The sequence below is a fragment of the Rattus norvegicus genome, chromosome 7, assembly GCF_021556685.1.
Source record: "Rattus norvegicus strain SHRSP/BbbUtx chromosome 7, alternate assembly SHRSP_T2T, whole genome shotgun sequence".
Lineage (NCBI taxonomy): Eukaryota > Metazoa > Chordata > Mammalia > Rodentia > Muridae > Rattus > Rattus norvegicus.
The window spans coordinates 129,416,139-129,432,892 of NC_141540.1; the positions used below are offsets into that span (position 1 = coordinate 129,416,139).

Below are 16,754 nucleotides of genomic sequence, written 5' to 3' on the forward strand. Positions count from 1 at the left end.
TTTTCGCGGCTCCGCCCCTTTTGCCTAGCCTGGGCCCATCTCCGGTCCTCCGAGTCTCCCCCCAAGGCGGGGCAGGTGCGCGCGGACTGCGCTTGCGCGCGCCAGCCCCGCCCCCGCCCCCGCCCCCGACCCGCGCGGGGCCCTGGGAGGGGCACAGCGTCCGGCGGCGTCGCGGGCGGCGGGGCTGGGGCGGCGGGAGGGGCGGCGGGGGCAGACAAAGCGGCTAATGAATGGGCGCGCCCGTCGCGCTGTCCGCAGCCCGCGGGCCCGCGCTGCGCAGCGCGGAGCCGGCGCCTCAGGTGAGTGCGCGCAGGACACTTCAGTGGCGTCTTCGACGGCCGGAGCTGCGCAGGGGTCGAGGACCGCGCCTTTGTCCGTGCGCGGCGGGCCGGGCGGAGGCTGCGTCCCGTGAGTACGCCCGGCCGGGCCTCTGACAGCTGCGCCTCGCGCCGCCGGCGGGCCCAGGCCGCGGAGGGGAGCGGCTGCGGGACGCCCCGTTGGATCTTTCGTCAGGTGCCCGGCTCCCGCCACGTCGTGGCGCCCCCAAGCCGGTGCCGGTGGGTGCGCGTGTCCAGGAAGGGGCGCCGGCAGGCTGCACGGCGGTGACACGGGTCGGTGTCACGCTTCTTGGTGCCTGACTGCAGCGTGTGCTTCTGGGTCTGACCGCGGAGGCTTAACGAAACTTAACTCACGCCTTGGCTCCGCAGCGTCTTCACGGGTGCTACCTGCCATCATTTTTGTTCCTTTTGTCCTTTTTGGTGCGACCCACTCTCTGCTGGGGTGGCTGCGGGTTCTCGCTCTGTGTCTGGAGATTTCTCACGAGGCTCGAGCGCGTCTTTTCAAGTCCCTGCAGCTCCGAGCCTCAGGAGGAGCTGCTGTCGCTGTTCTCGTGTTTGTAAAAAGGGAAGTCATTTGTTTTGAAGTTAATTAGGATAAGATTAAGTGCAGTTTTTAAAAAGACACTTCTGCCTTTTGGCTTTGTAAAGCCAGTCAGCCAAGGCAAGTATGTTCTTGTGACTTTATAGGAAGAAAGAATTTTTCCCCTTTATATCGTGGTGATAAAATTAATAAGAGTAGGGAAATTTTAGTTTTGAGTTTTTCTTTTTTTAAAGGACTCTGAATAAGCACAGTTGCAAGGCATGAATTAATTCCACGCCAAGCAGAATTGAGAAGCTACAAGTTTGACTCTACACCCTGAGGGTTTTAGTGGCTCGTCCATGAAGGCATTGGTGCGTGCCTTCTGTAATCTATATAAACTTTTATATATACTTTTTAAATGTGGCTTTTATTTCCATGAGAAGATCTAGTATAAGTTAAAATATTTTGTGAATCTTTAGGAAGTTTCAAAGTCTCGGTGTGCTGGTTGGTTTTCGTCAATTTGCACAAACCTAGACCTATCTTGGAAGAGGGAATTATTTTAATATCTTGTTTATTTTTAATATTCATTGGTATTTTGCCTACAAGTGTGTCTCTGAGGGAATGTTGGATCCCCTGAAACTGGAGTTACAGTTTCAGTTGTAAGAACTGCCTGTGGGTGAATGGAATTGAATTAAACCCAGGTCCTATGGAAGTGTTATTAATCACTGAGCCGTCTCTCTAGCCTCAGAAGAAGGACTCTTCTTCAAAACAGTTTTTGAAAAGTATTTATTATTTTATGTATGTCTGTGTGAGGGCATCAGATCCTCCTGGAGCTAGAATTATAGATGGCTGTGGGCTGCCATGTGGGTGCTGGGAATTGAACTCAGGTCTTTGAAAGAGCACCAGTGCTCTTAACCGTGGAGCCATCTTTCCAGCCTCCAGAAGAGGGATTTTTTTCCCGCTAAATAATGCATTTATTTTGTGTGTTGGTATTTTGCCTGCATGTGTGTCTGTGAGAGGGTGTCAGATATTGGAGTGGCAGACAATTGTTAACTGTCATATGGGTGCTGGGAATTGAACCTGGGACTCCCTTCTGGAAGAGCAGTCAGTGCTCTCAACCTCTTCAGCGCCCATGAAGTGGAATTCTTTTTTTTTTTTTTTTTTTTTTTTTTTTTTTCTTCTTTTTTTCGGAGCTGGGGACCGAACCCAGGGCCTTGGGTTTGCTAGGCAAGCGCTCTACCACTGAGCTAAATCCCCAACCCCATGAAGTGGAATTCTTAATATAGAAAAATGCCTCCGGGGCTGGGGATTTAGCTCAGTGATAGAGCACTTGCCTAGCAAGCGCAAGGCCCTGGGTTCAGTCCCCAGCTCCGAAAAAAAGAACCAAAAAAAAAAAAAAAAAAAAGAAAAGAAAAAGAAAAATGCCTCCATAAAATTGACTTGTAGGCTTTTTTTCTTTTTTAAACGATCGATGTAAGCAAGTCCAGCCAGAGGTCTGGGGAGTGATGTTATGCCACCCCTAGGTAAGTGATCCTGAATGTTATATTAAAAAAAAAAAAGCAGGCTGAGCCATCCTTGAGGAGCAAGCTCCTCCATGGCTTCTGCTTCAGTTCCTGCCTCCGCGTTCCTGCCCTGCTCTTCCTTGGTGATAGACTCTTACCTGGAAGTGTAAGGTGAAATAAACCCTTTCCTCCCTGGGTTACTTTTGGTCATGGTGTTAACCACAGCAGTAGACAGTCTTTAGGCAGGTAGGCAGACTCTTATGTTGAAAGAAAACGCAGTGCTGGAGAGATGGCTCCCTGGGTAAGAGCAGGGCTGCTCTTCCAGAGGACCTGGGTTTAATTCCCAGCTACCACATGGCAGCGCACACCTGTTTGTAACTCCAGTTCCAGGGCTTCTGACATCATTGCACAGACACCCGGGCAAGCGAAATACCAATAAATGTAAGCAAAAATATGTTCAAAAAGAAAGAAAGCCATTACTTGAGTGTGTTCCCAACCAGTTAGTTCCTGATTCTGGCATTTGATGTTTTTTATAAGTGGAAGTTCTTTGACTTTGATACTATACCTACACAGAAAGTCCCAAACACTTTTGAAAAGGTTTTTAGGAAATTAGGGGAGTTGGTTGAATTTGCATATGTGTGCTTGAGCTGATGTGTAGTATTTGTTCAGTGAAAGAAATGTGTGTGTGTGTGTATTTCAGGTATCTGATGGGCCTAGAGTTTGGAGCAAGAACTGGGAAGTGGAGCTCTAGAAACATGGAGACAGTAAGTGGCCATGGTCACTGTCTCTTCACTCCGCATCTGTGTTTTTTATGTGCCTGGCTTCAAGTACTTTAGTTTCTACTTCTGGTTGACCTGCTGAAAGGAGGGCATAGGTAAGTGACTCTTTCCTTGGCCACAGACTTGGTTAGCCCTGCGGTAGAGCCATCTGGGGCTAGAGGCACAGTTACTAACCAGAGGCCCCTCCAACCAGCATCGTTTCTTTCTGAACGTTTCCCTTTGAATAGACCAGTTCAGAGCAAGCCCTGTCATTCTTTTCTTTACTCTTTGAGGATGCCGTGCAGGTGTCTGTCATTCCTGCAGGTGTTTTGTATGTCACTGAATCTATCTGCAAAAGTCTCTCAGCTCTGGCCTTCACTTACATCTGGGAAGTGTAGAACTTGCCAGCTGCTGCACCCCAATCTTTCAGATACTCCTAGCCCCACTTTTTTCTTTATCCTAGACATAATGCCTGTAATCAGAGCCCTAGCCCAGAGGCCCAACTCTAGGTTCCCAGCCACTTAGCTCTTAAGAAAGCAAACAAGCTAGGCATGGCAGCATGTGCCTTTGACCCTTTAATCCCAGCACTCCGGAGGCAGAGACAAGCAGGTGTCTAGTGTGAGGCCATTTTGGTCTACAGAGCCAGTTCCAGGACATCCAGGGCTATACAGAGCAACCCTGTCTGGGGTGGGGTTTGGGGATTCAAACAGAAATAAGAAAGGACTCAAAAGGAGTATAATCAAAACGACCATTAGGGGAGATGAAAAGTAGGCATTTAAGCTCACCTTCGGGACACTGACATGAGTCTTCCATGTAAACTGAGTTAGGTAGGGGCAAGTGGTGTGCATAATTCAGTAGTCCTGGTCCCATTGTGGTCTGCCTGACCATTACCTTGGTTCTGGTTCTACATGGTGGAGAGAAGCCAGTGTCAGGGTGATCTGGGAGGGTGATCTGTCTGGGTTTTAGGACAACTGGAGACCTAAGGTGCCTTTTGTGGGGTTGGAGCAGGACATTGTGGAAGCTGACAGTAAGATAGCCAGCTCAGCTACTCTCTGAGCCTTCAGCCTTGAAGGAACATGAAATGGATTAGCTCCCATCTGCTTGTAGACAGACTCCTCGATGATTTGACATAGCTACACTCAGAATTAAACAGGTGAGGGACCCAGCCTTAAGACCCAGGATATTTGCAGAAAGAGCCCAGGAATCCCAGACTTTTGTCTGCTTTTAGTCACCATGTGGTCCCTGGTGAGGAGTTGGTGCTTTAGCAAAAGTGGTTTTAATGTATCTGTCAATAGCAAGGTTTTTTTGTTTTTTTGTTTTTTTTTTTTTGCTAATCATATTTTACATTTATTACTATGTATGCCACACTTCTCCAAAGATAGTTCTCTGTAGAATCAGTTTTCTCCTTCCACTTGTCTATACATTCTAGGAATCAAACTTTGTTTTCAGTTTTCTGTTGTAAAGCACCTTTATCCACTGAGCCATTTCAACATTCCATCTTGCTAATTATTTCTAATATTTTTTTGTTTTATTTTATATATTTATTTCCTTGTAGTGCCGGGAATTGACCTCTGGGCCTTAGACATGCTAGGCAAATGCTCTGCCACTAAGCTACATACATAACCCACAGTCCTCTTGCTAATTGTTTGATATGTGCTTTTTAGTAGTTCAAATTTTGGAAGATAAGGTTAAGAATAGTGAAACCTTTCCTATTTCTAAAGATGAGGACACCTGGAGAAACAGAAGAACTTCACTGTCTGCTGGGCCGTTCTTGCCTCTACCTTGCACCTGGCACTGCACTACCTGGTCCCATAGTGGTGTCTTCATAAATTCCTGTCCTCAGAGAATTTTATAATGGTGGTAGGGACCTATATAACTAGAGAATAGAGTCCTTCCTGTACCTGGGCACATCTTTTGTTCCCAGCTATAGACAGAAGGCTGAAGCAAGAGGATTATTTGAACTCAGAAGTTCAACTTAAAACAAAGAGATCCAATTCCCAAGTAGTATTCTGAGGGAAAGAAATTACAGGCAGTTAAGGGCAGACCTGTTGGTTTGTGTTTGGTCTCTTAGAGTGTGCTCCGAAATGTTTCTGGCACAGTTAAGGGTTTTTCTGAGGGACCTGGGGCCACAGAGTATATGTTGTGCATTCAGGGTCTAGAGCCAGTCTGCTGCAGCTTCCTTGTCAGCTCCAGGATTATGTTTTGGGAAGTCAGTGGCTACATAGTTTAAATGACTTGGTGTGAAAATGCTGGGACATGTCCAGTAAGGTGTGAGTTCTGCTTCCAGCTGCCTCCATGTGAGGGCCCCCCAGTAGCTGTGGCCCAAGTTTCTCTTTCTCTTTTGTACAAAGTCTACATTACCAGCATTAGTAAGGCTGTGGTAGGGCTATCTTGCTCTGCTGCCTTACAGGGGTGCTGTCACGTGATTGATGTAGCCACCTATTCCCTGATCTGGGTCCCTTGGCCTGGTGAACCAGTAAACCCACATTTGCCTTGTTCAACTGCCTTACCTCTTCAGACAGATACCATGTGTGAACAGCTAAATTTCATCTAAAGCAGCCATCATGGTTGCTTACTAAAGCTCACCTTGTTTCTGCTCCACCTGCCAGCTACAGAGTTGAGGCTCTGTTTGGCCACTGTATCATGAAAGCCATATCTCACCTCCTGTGAAGGACATTTAAAGACTTGCAGTAACTTTCAGCTGAGACTGTCGGGCCTGTCAGTGGTGACTTCTTACACCACAGAGAAAGGGAGTTGGTGAAGATGCTAGTGTTACATTCAGGGGAAACACAAAAAAAGAACTAGAAAAATCCAGATTTGTGGTATGTGACCCAGAAAATTACAGGGACCGAGCGACCTTAGTGTGGGCTGTTTGCTTACTGTGGAATGTGCTTTGTTTCCAAGGTAGCCTTATCAGGGTTTCTGACCATGGTGGAAATAACTCTGGTTCCAGATTTCTGAGGTTTAACTCATTGTACTTCAATCTTTAGTGTTGAGCTTTGGACTTTCCATCTCAGGATAGCCTTAGCCGTTAGAGTTGTCACCTCTATAGGCTCAGTGACTCTGTGGCATTTATGGCATTACGCTCTTGATGGCTGCCTCCCTTAGAATGTTAGTACACCTAGTGGGTTAAAGTTGCCCTCAGGTGTGGGACAGGCCTTAATTAAGGTCTAAGGACGAGGTTGGGTCTTTTTTGTTTGTCTTTTTTATGCTGTGAAGTTTCTGAACTACAGAGTTGATGTTCCTTGATGTCCTATCGTTAGTTGGGACCCTCAGGGTTGCAGCTGTCTCCTGGTGGACTAACAAGGTTTTTGGAAGAAATCATGGGTGTTGGGACTCTTCACCTATAAGATTACTTTTCTTTCTACTCCATTTCTAGCACTGATAGTCTAAGAAATGAAATAAAAAGCCTTGGTGTCACCCAGTGGCCAGTTTGTAAATTTTTCATTTGTCTTGAGTACTATTTCTTCCAAACCAGAAACCTGTGTCATGATTAGTATTGTGTCTGGCTTTCTGCCTCTGTATAGACCTTGTGACCTAGCATTTAGAGACTCACGTCTCTGTAGGTAGCATGTGTAGGACACAGTTGCATGGGTGATGGAATATACTTTGGTAGCCAGCCCACAGAAAAGAGTCCAACCTTGATCTCAGCTTGCCCTTGCTCATCACTCCTAGTCAGAGCACCATATTTGTATAGTTATCAACACGTCCTTGAGGGTAGCAGGCCTTCTTTGTGGGGAAGCTCTTGTGGCTGAACATTTTCTACGCACTCTTTATTTGAGGAACATCATCTTCTAGGTCTAATTGTCCTAGTATGGGGTTGCTAGATGGAAAGATAAATGTCATTCTGGTAAGAGCATCTATGTTCCCTCCTGGAGGCTTGTCTGATCTTAACCATAAAGGGTACCCTGGTGTTTGCAGTTTTGCCAGGATACTACTGTTGAGAAGCGGGATTTCAAAATGGTCTTCATTTAATGTGTTACTATTTGAATGTGATGTCACTTTTGGAGGTGGTTCCTTTTGTTGTTGGCTTTGAAAAAGGGTTTCTGAATGGGGCTTAGGCTGACCTCAAACTTGAGATTCTGCTTCAGACCCCTGAGTGCTGAGATTATAGGCAAGCACCATCATGCTCAGCCGACTTCAGCTTATTCTGAAATCTTCCCAACCTTGTCTCTGAAAATACTCTGAAAACATCACTGCTTAACCATCCAGTTTTTATCTCAGCTGTCTGCCCCTCATTGCCAGGTTGAGGTCTGTCCTGGTTGGTCTCATCTGTTCCCATGTTGAAGGGCAAGGAGTACATATTGATGTCAATGAGTTAAAAAAACAACAAAAAAACCCTCTATGTCCAATTTTAAGCAACTAAGAGGTTTAAAAGGAGTGGCTTTTAGGTCAGGTTGTCTTTAAATCCATTCTTCTACTTAAATTCTGGCTGTCCTGTGGGTGATGTTCTATTTTCTCAGAAATATCACTTCGGGTTGATGGCTCAGCTAGTAAAGGAACCTTCCTGGAACCCACGTGTTGGAAGGAGAGAAGTACCTCCTGAAAGTTGCCTTCTGCTTCCACACATATTCAGTGTATACACATACAATATATCTTTCTAAGGGGCCAGTGAGATGGCTCATTAAGTAAGGGTGCTTGCCACCAAGTCCGACAGTCGGAGTTCATTCCTAGAACTGTGATGGAAGAGAACCAACTTCCGCAAGTTGTCCTCTGATCCGCCTATGTGGATGCATGTGTACACATGCAAATAAGCATAAAATTAAACTCAGAACAAAACCAGGTCCTTTTGTTAAAAGATGTACCTCTGTAGAATGTTAACAGACAACAGTAACAAAGATTTACAACCAGTGAGAGCAAACATTTAAAGAAAACTGGCTTGAAAATTAAGTACTGTAGGAGATGTGCTTTTTAGCAGGTATCCAATTCCTTAAAATTATTAGGTAAGGTATGGCATCAGGACATGTCTAGTTATCTTTCTTAGTCATGACACAACTAGGAATACATGAACAGACCTGGGAAAGGTTAGCACCACTGAGAATTCTAGTTTGGAGGAAAATAGCTTTGTAAAGTGTTCTCCTAAGCTTTGAGGCTTGTACAACACATTTAATTCAGTAGCTAGCAGCACTGTTGGGAAGCAGTCTGTACACTGACTCAGCTGCTTTTGAAGCAGCACGTTGTTGATAGGTCGATAGCACTGACAAAACTTGAAATATTAGACCTTACAGCAAACAGAGCTAGTTGCCGCAGAGAGACTGATTCTGGTGTGCAGGGTATCTCATGTGCACAGTAACAAATACTTACCAAGGCCAGCCTCTGATAGCAGGGCTGTCCACATGGAGGCACCTCAGTGGCACTGAGGTGAAATAACAGGTCAGAGGAGCTTCATTGGTCATAGTATATTTTGTATACAAAAGAACATTTACAGTCACTTTTTCATGTGCCAAAGTTTATGTCCTTAGCTGTACAGTGTGCGTGTGTGTGTACATCTTTGTAGGCCCAAGGAGGACCTTGTTTTTTCCTCAATTGTTCTCATTCCTTTTTGTTTTAAAGTAGGCTCACTCTGACAAATAAGCTTCAGAGATATACTGTGTATCCCTCCGGCTCCCACACTCCTCAGAAATATACTGTGTATTCCTCCGGCTCCCACGCTCCCCCATAGTACGTATTGCTCTGCCCAGCTTTTTACATGGTGTCTGGAAATTCAAATTCAGGTCTTTATATTTGTATGGCAGGCCCGCTAAGGACCCGTGTCCCCAGCTTGCAAATATTTACATAATATATAAAGTTCAGACTCCCAGCTCCATACTTGTTTCATCATAGATATATAGTATTATATATACCATATTCACATTAAATATACCAAATTCATATAAGAATAGTTGCTTGTACGTGTCATTTAAAATACATAAAGCCAGGCATAGCAGCACATGCCTTTAATACCAGCACTAAGGATGTAGATAGGAGCTAGAGAGATGGCTCATCAAATAAGAACTCTTCCAGAGGACCCAGGTTCAATTCATAGCACTTGCCTGGCAGGCAGCCTACAACTAGCTGTAACTCTAGTTTCAGTGAACCCAACACCTCATACAGATAGACATGGAGGCAGAACACCAATGACCATAATTTAAAACCAAGACTGTAGCGCCAGCTCTGCTGTTACGAGAACGCACTGCTTTCCTAAACAACTGGTGAGGTGAGTTCTGCTCCCATCACCAAGACAGGCTTTTCACAGGTGCCTGCAATTCCAACTTCAGGGCATCTGATGCCATCTTGTGGCATCCATGGGCTACTCCACTCACATGCACATACACGGTTGAAAAATAAACCTTGCTGGGTGTGGAGGCACCCACACATGCTTTTAACTCCAGTACTGGGGATATAGAGACAGGTGCTTCAAAGGCAGCCTGGTTGGTCTACAAAGGGAATTCCAGGCCAGTCAGGGCTACATAGTAAGACCCTGAGTCTAAAACTAAATAAGTAAGATAAAATATTTATATAAACAGATACTTGGCTGAACTTTGACCTTGTAAAGAAATGTATCTAAGTAGTCGGTTCTGTAAGACTCAGCAGAAAATGAGGCTGGGGCAGTAGCTCAGTGGTTAAGAGCACTGGCAGTTCTTCCAGAGGACTGGATTTAGTCCCTAGCACCCACGTGGTGGCTCACAACTCTCTGTACCTTCATTCCCAGAGCATCCAACACTCTCTTCTGGTCCTAGGGGCACTGAACACATGGTGCACAGACATATATGCAAGCAAAACACCCATGTACACAAAATAATTTTTTATATATCTGCAGAAAATAAGCAGTTATTTATACTATATAAAGTCTTGATGATTTTCCAACATATATACAAGTTATTAAGATATGCAATCTTACAATATTACAACAAAATGCTTTGTTGTATTACATAATATTATAACAAAATATCTGTTAGCAATTTTCCCAAAATTATTCCATCTCTACATTGACATGTATACACACATACACATATTTCTGTGGACTACAAACAGTATTTATATACAAATTAATCTAAAAGTTAATTTAAAATATTTTAAGTATGCTTAGCAAAAAGTACAAATGTTTTGTGCACATTAAAATTTGTATTACTCATTTGTGTGGGTGCACACAGAACTTGTAAAGGTCAGAGGACAACGTGTGTGAGTTGTTTTTTCCTTTCATCCTGTGGGCCGAGATGGGGACTAGAACTCAGGTTGTGAAGTTTGGCAGCGAGCACCAGTTATTAGCTGCTAAACCCCTCACGGGCATTTTTATAGCCTAAATTTCTGTTAGTCTTCACTCTTAGAAAATAAATAAACAAAACTCAGTTTCTTGTGCAGAATCTATTTTGGAAAATCTCTCTAGCCAATACTATATATTTTTAACTTAACGAAGCTTTTTTTTTTTTAAAGATTTATTTACTTATTATATATAAGTACACTGTAGCTGTCTTCAGACACACCAGAAGAGGGCATCGGATCTCTTTACAGATGGTTGTGAGCCACCATGTGGTTGCTGGGAATTGAACTCAGGACCTCTGGAAGTGCAGTCAGTGCTCTTAACCGCTGAGCCATCTCTCCAGCCCCTTAACGAAGCTTTTATCTTGGTGCCATTGAATGTTTTTTAAATAAAGTATTTTAGATGTTTGTTGATTCCAAAGTAATTGTTTTAAAAGAGCATTTATATCTTTTGAATATTGGAACAGATTTTTTTCCCCTCAGCCTCAGTTTCCAGAATTAACATTTGAAAGCACCAGACTCAAGACATTCCACCGGAAGATTATCTCTGTTAATATTTTAGTTAGGCCTGTCTCTGCAAAGTCCAACATAGCCAGTTTTCTGCAATCCCCAAATCTATAGTTAGTTGTTAATTATTTTCAAAGGGAGAGGAAAACAAATAGAGGCAAAAGCTCTTACATATTAACATAGTCCAGAAATCATTCCCAGATGCCCTCATGCACTCAGAACTACATTAAATCAGGCATGCCAGGAACAGTGATTTCAGTGTGTGATAAGTTTCAGAAAGTGGGAAAGGAAGCGGGCAAGGGTTTGCTGCTCAGTTATTTTCCGGAACTCCGTGGGCCAATTAGGTTTTTCCCACAATAAGTTACAGGAGACTGGTTAACTAGAGTTCCCCTTAGGGGCATCAGGACAGTACTGGCAGTATTGTCTGTGGTTATAAATCACAGTAGAGACTTCTCTAGCACCCTGCTCATCTGCTGTTCCAAATGGTTCAGTAGAACCCCAAGTGACTCAGCTCCAAAAGACTAATTCATGTCCATGATCCTCTCACTTGTCAGATACTATCCCAAGTCATTCAACAGAACAACAAAGTTTGTCACAAGTTCTTCCAAATTGAAAAGGCCTGTCATAAAAATAACAGAACAGCTAAATCAGCAGGATCAGTGGTTCCAGAAGATAAGGCTGGTCACCTAAGTAGCAGTTGCTCAGATGGCTCAGCAAGAGTTCAGACAGGGCAGGGAGCCTAAGCTAACAACAAGAAGGCGACACGAGAGAAGCAGTGATCTGGGAGGAGTACACTCACCATTCTCTGCTTCACACAGTAGGAACAGACAGTGCCCAGTGCTGCTGAGATGGGAGGGTGGATCTCTGGTTAAACTGTCTCCACAGCCGTGTGACACTGCTTGCTCTTTCCTTCTGGAGACCACATGCTGTGAGTGGCTGGTGGACAAATATGTCTTTTCTCCTGCTCATGGCCCAAATTGTTACCAGAGTTATTAGGATCAGAATCTAACCCCTGTCATTCCTAACAACCTAAGCTTAGCCACCTACTTACAATAGGCCAACTAAACACAATAACAAAAAGCAGAGGACTTAAAGAAACATTGGGAAAAGAAACAAATAGAGGTCCAGTGACCAGAGCCCCCAATCCATCCTTGAGTTCCTGACATGGGGCTAAGGTTTAAGTGGAAAGTAAGAGCTATACATAAGAGCTATAAGTAAGTCCTAGTCAGTGGGGGCCTGCCCGTCATTGAGTCATCATTATGTAGGCTCCAGGCTCCTGCAGGGTGGTTCACAAGTCAGAACTGTGCCATATATTCTTGGAGACAGATTGCTTTTCTTTCTTTTCTTTTTTTTTTAAGATTTATTCATTTATTAAATTTTTAAATTTTTTTTTTTTAAGATTTATTTATTTATTATATATAAATACACTGTAGCTGTCTTCAGATACACCAGAAGAGGGCATCAGATCTCTTTACAGATGGTTGTGAGCCACCATGTGGTTGCTGGGAATTGAACTCATGACCTCTGGAAGAGCAGTCGGGTGTTCTTAACCACTGAGCCATCTCTCCAGCCCCTTCATTATATATATATAAGTACTATATATATGTGATATATATATCTCATATATATGTATGTATGTATGTATGTATGTATGTATATATACACACACACACATACACATGTAGCTGTCTTCAGACACACCAGAAGAGGGCATCAGATCTCATTACAGATGGCTGTGAGCCACCATGTGGTTGCTGGGATTTGAACTCAGGACCTCTGGAAGAGCAGTCAGTGCTCTTAACCGCTGAGCCATCTCTCCGGCCCCAGATTGCTTTTCTTTGTTGGCACCAGGCTTACTTCTCCCAACATGAGATTACTGAGGGAAGTTCTAATTCCTTGGGGACCATTCTCTTGGATAGGATGATTCTCTTGGAATAACTATTCCTATCAGGACAGTTGGAGCATACATAACCTTTATAGAAATGAGAAGGGCATGTGTATCCTGTCTATTCTTTTACCTCACCCTTGAGACCACAGTCTATTAGCTGTAGTGCCACAGGGTCCTGTCACTCTGTGTGTGTGTGTGTGTGTGTGTGTGTGTGTGTGTGTGTGTGTGTGTACCATTATGCATGTGTAGTTTTTACATATACATTCTTTTTAAAGCCATTGTTGTGTATGAGTGTGGATGTGTCACTGTGTACATGTGGAAGTAATAAAACTCCTCCACCATGTGCATTTCAGGGATCAAACTCAGGCCATCAGACTTAGTGGGAAAGTGTCTTTACCCGATGAGCTAATTTGTAGGCCTGTGTATTTTTATTTCATTAAGATAAAGTCTCACTTTATAGTCGAGGATGACCTCAAACTCATGGCAATCCTCCTGCCTCAGTTTTCTAAGTAATGGAATTACAAATATAGGCCACTGTACCTCATATATATACCCTAAGCTATTTTAAAGTATAGTGCAGATACTGAAGTTAAATAAAATAGGTGTGTCTCAGTGGATTGCTCTATGATACCTGGCACTTAGTCTGGAAAGAACATCCTGTCATTTTCTACTTGCCTAGACTCACGGCCTGCCCTTGAAGTGAAAGTACCTGCTGGCCTGGATTCTATGGCAGTAACTTCCAGGTGGGTGGGTGGGTGGGTGGTAGGTAGGTAGGTAGATAGATAGAGTGAGTGAGTGAGTTTGTTTTATGACTGAATTGAGTATTTTTCTTTTTTTTTTTTTTTTGGTTTTGGTTTTTGGTTCTTTTTTCCGGAGCTGAGGACCAAACCCAGGGCCTTGCGCTTCCTAGGCAAGCGCTCTACCACTGAGCTAAATCCCCAACCCAGAATTGAGTATTTTTCACTTGGACTTTTTTAAATGACAACTCATTCTTGTGCAGGTTGTACCCATAGCCTGTGTAGCTGCCCCGTGTATTTCTTGCAGTCTAGACCTTGCTGGAGGTATTCCTCTGAGCTGTATTCTTCCTGTTTTTTGCCTTTCTGTAAATTAGCAGGTAGATCTAGAGGCCTGATCAAATTCAGATTAGACTTCACACAAGTTTCCTTTTCAAAGATGTTTCATTGGTTCACATTCAAGAAGCACCTCCCAGAGTTGGAGCGGTGTGAGATTGCTCTGTACCCAGTACTCATAGCACACAGCTCACAATCAACCAACCACCTGTAGCTCCAGCCCAAAGGACCTGATATCTGCACATATACGTACACATGTACACAGAGACACATGTCTGATAGCTGCACATATATGTACACATATATACAGAGACACATACATAATTGAAAGAAATTAAAGAAGCTACTCAGAGCCAGGTATAGTGACATACTGTGTTTTTAGCCCTCAGGAGGCTGAGGCAGGAAAATCAAAGCGTTGAGGCCAATTTGTGCTACCTAGGAAGACACTGTCAAAACCAAACCAAACCAGAAATAAAACAGTGTAGTTCCATGTCTGGGTATCTTACTTTGATTGGCACTTAAAGATACCTACAGTTAGACTTCTTTCCAAAAACTACGGTTGTGTTATAGTTCTGACCCAGTTCTCCCAGGTATCAGCTTAGACTTCTACAGAGAAAGAGCCTCTCCTAATACTTAAGGTAGCAGTTCATTTAGGAGACCAAAGACAGTGATTCTCTGTTGTATCTACCAGTTTACAAAATAATAATTTTCTAGTCATCCTTAGGTATCTGAACTGGTCGGCTATGTGTTAGTACAGTGAGAAATATCTGAGACTCTGGAAGTTTACATCCAAGAACCGGTACTAATGTTAATCCCACAGGCACGAGGAGAAAGACCTCCAACCACAAATTATGGCCAAGTCAAAGCAAGCTTTATTCTGTGCACAGTTCCTGGTGTGGATCCTGTGATCTCTGCACCCAGTAAAAGTGGAATCAGTATGGAGACTGCTCATTTTAGTCAATGGTGGTCAAGTGCCATGGCTAGATGTAAGTGGACTGTGTCCTCATCATAAGTATAAATTCCTCATCATAAATATAAGTTTGTGAGAGGCTATGGGTAAGTATGCAAAGAAATGGATGTGACACATGATCAGTGAGACATTGGGCGATGCATTCTGTACAGGCCCGTCATGTATTGAGTGTGCAGGGAGGAATAGCTGCTGGCTTTCAGTACCTGAGGGAGTCAGGTTTTGAAAATAGTTGCAGAGTTGTCCACATATGGAGAAGTCAAGTTATCTGGTACCTTCAATAGGACGAATACCCTTGTATATCACCTAGAGATAATGTGGATTGAGACCAGGAGCAAGCAGTGCTGTGAGTGGCAGATTGTAAGGCATTCCTACATAGTAAGGGTCAAGACAGAGCCAGCAATCTTGTGTTAAATTAGATACAGAGTGATTGAGGAAAGAAAAGGTTGCCATTATCATAGTCAGGAAAAGCACCTCCATTGGAGGAATGGTGGGTAGAGTGTCTTAGGGGAGATTTGAATAGGAAAGACATTAGTTGGCAGATCTATGAGGTGTAGGCATGCCAGGGGAACCCGAGGTACTGGGAGGAGGTACATATATATTGGGACCTGTGGGTTTAGTTATCTCAGACTGAACCCATTTTCTTTGGAATGTAATTGAAATAAATGGGTCTTTCACGGAGAGATAGATATAACCTAATTCACCCAAGACCTTTGTGTATCACAGAGTGATTTGGCTGGGGAAACTTAGAGGCTCCAGAGTATAAGTGTAAAAGTTATGGGGTTTCGAGACTGTTTATAGTTGGGATTAATCTCTGTGGGGTTGGGAAGAAAGTAGATTATCTTTATTGGATTTTTCTCAGGGGGCAATAGATACACAGCTTCACACGGCACAGTGATAGTTGCCATCCCCCTGGCAGGAATTAGGGTTTGAGTCCAGGTCCCTTGTAAGTTTTTCTCCAGTTTTAAAATGCCACAACCTTCCCCAACAGTACCCAAGTGAAGTTTTCATTCTTCAATTTGTTTCCTTATCCCTGAAGGGAGAAGAGTTTGGAGACATCTGTTTTTAGCTGGGGTTGTTTGTCAGTTGTAATGATATCTAAAATTTTTCCATTGTTGGTTAGTCAAAGTATCCATTTCTAGGTAGGGGTCTATCCAGGTTACCATAGGTAAAGGCATAGATATAATCTAATAGGACAAGGCTAATATTATGGCTTCTGTAGTATAAAATGGGATCAAGAACAGGAGCTCAAGTTAACAATAAAATATTAAACCTTGGAAATCTTAATTTTTTTTTTTAAATTATTTATTTATTTATCATAGTACACTATGGCTGTCTTCAGACACACCAGAACAGGGCATCGGATCCCATTACAGATGGTTGTGAGCCACCATGTGGTTGCTGGGATTTGAACTCAGGACCTCTGGGAGAGCAGTCAGTGCTCTTAACCACTGAGCCATCTCTCCAGCCCCCAGAAATCTTAATCTTAAGGTCCCTGTCCATCTCTGGTGGCGCATCTCTATTCCTGTGGAATCTTCTGGTGCCTTTTTGGGATGTGAATGGTGAATCCAGGCAGGAATACCAGCAACCTTAATGGACATCCAGAGAATCATGATGTAAGGACCTTTCCGTCTGGGTTCAAGGAAGTCAGTTTTGAAGTGGTAGGTCACCCATGGTGTCACCAAGAGCTGAGGAAAGATCTTCTCCAGAGTTAATTGTAATTCCTTCAGGAATTCAGAGGTAAGGGAGACTGTTAACAGCCCTTGATGTACCTGGAGGACATGGTGGTAGTGGTGGGGGGTGTCCATAGCTTATTTTATATGGGTAAATTTTTCATGGCAAGGGGTATAATGGGCTCTTACTAAGACAAAAGGCAGGAGACCAACCCAGTTACTACCAGTCTCAAAAGTATATTTAAGACCTCTTTAAAAGTCATGTTTATCCTTTCTACCATTCCTGAACGCT

General features: G+C 43.6%; 1 protein-coding gene across 4 annotated transcripts in view; it reads left to right on the forward strand.

Moving 5' to 3' along the window:
- The first annotated feature begins 153 nt into the window (after positions 1-153).
- Positions 154-16,754, forward strand: part of Zbed4 (zinc finger, BED-type containing 4) — a 40,026-nt gene continuing 23,425 nt past the window's right edge. Inside the window, exons 1-2 of one of the 4 annotated variants that reach the window (XM_087557517.1) lie at positions 154-299; positions 3,061-3,124. The gene's annotated coding sequence lies outside the window, so the exon portion shown is untranslated. 4 annotated transcript variants of the gene reach the window in all.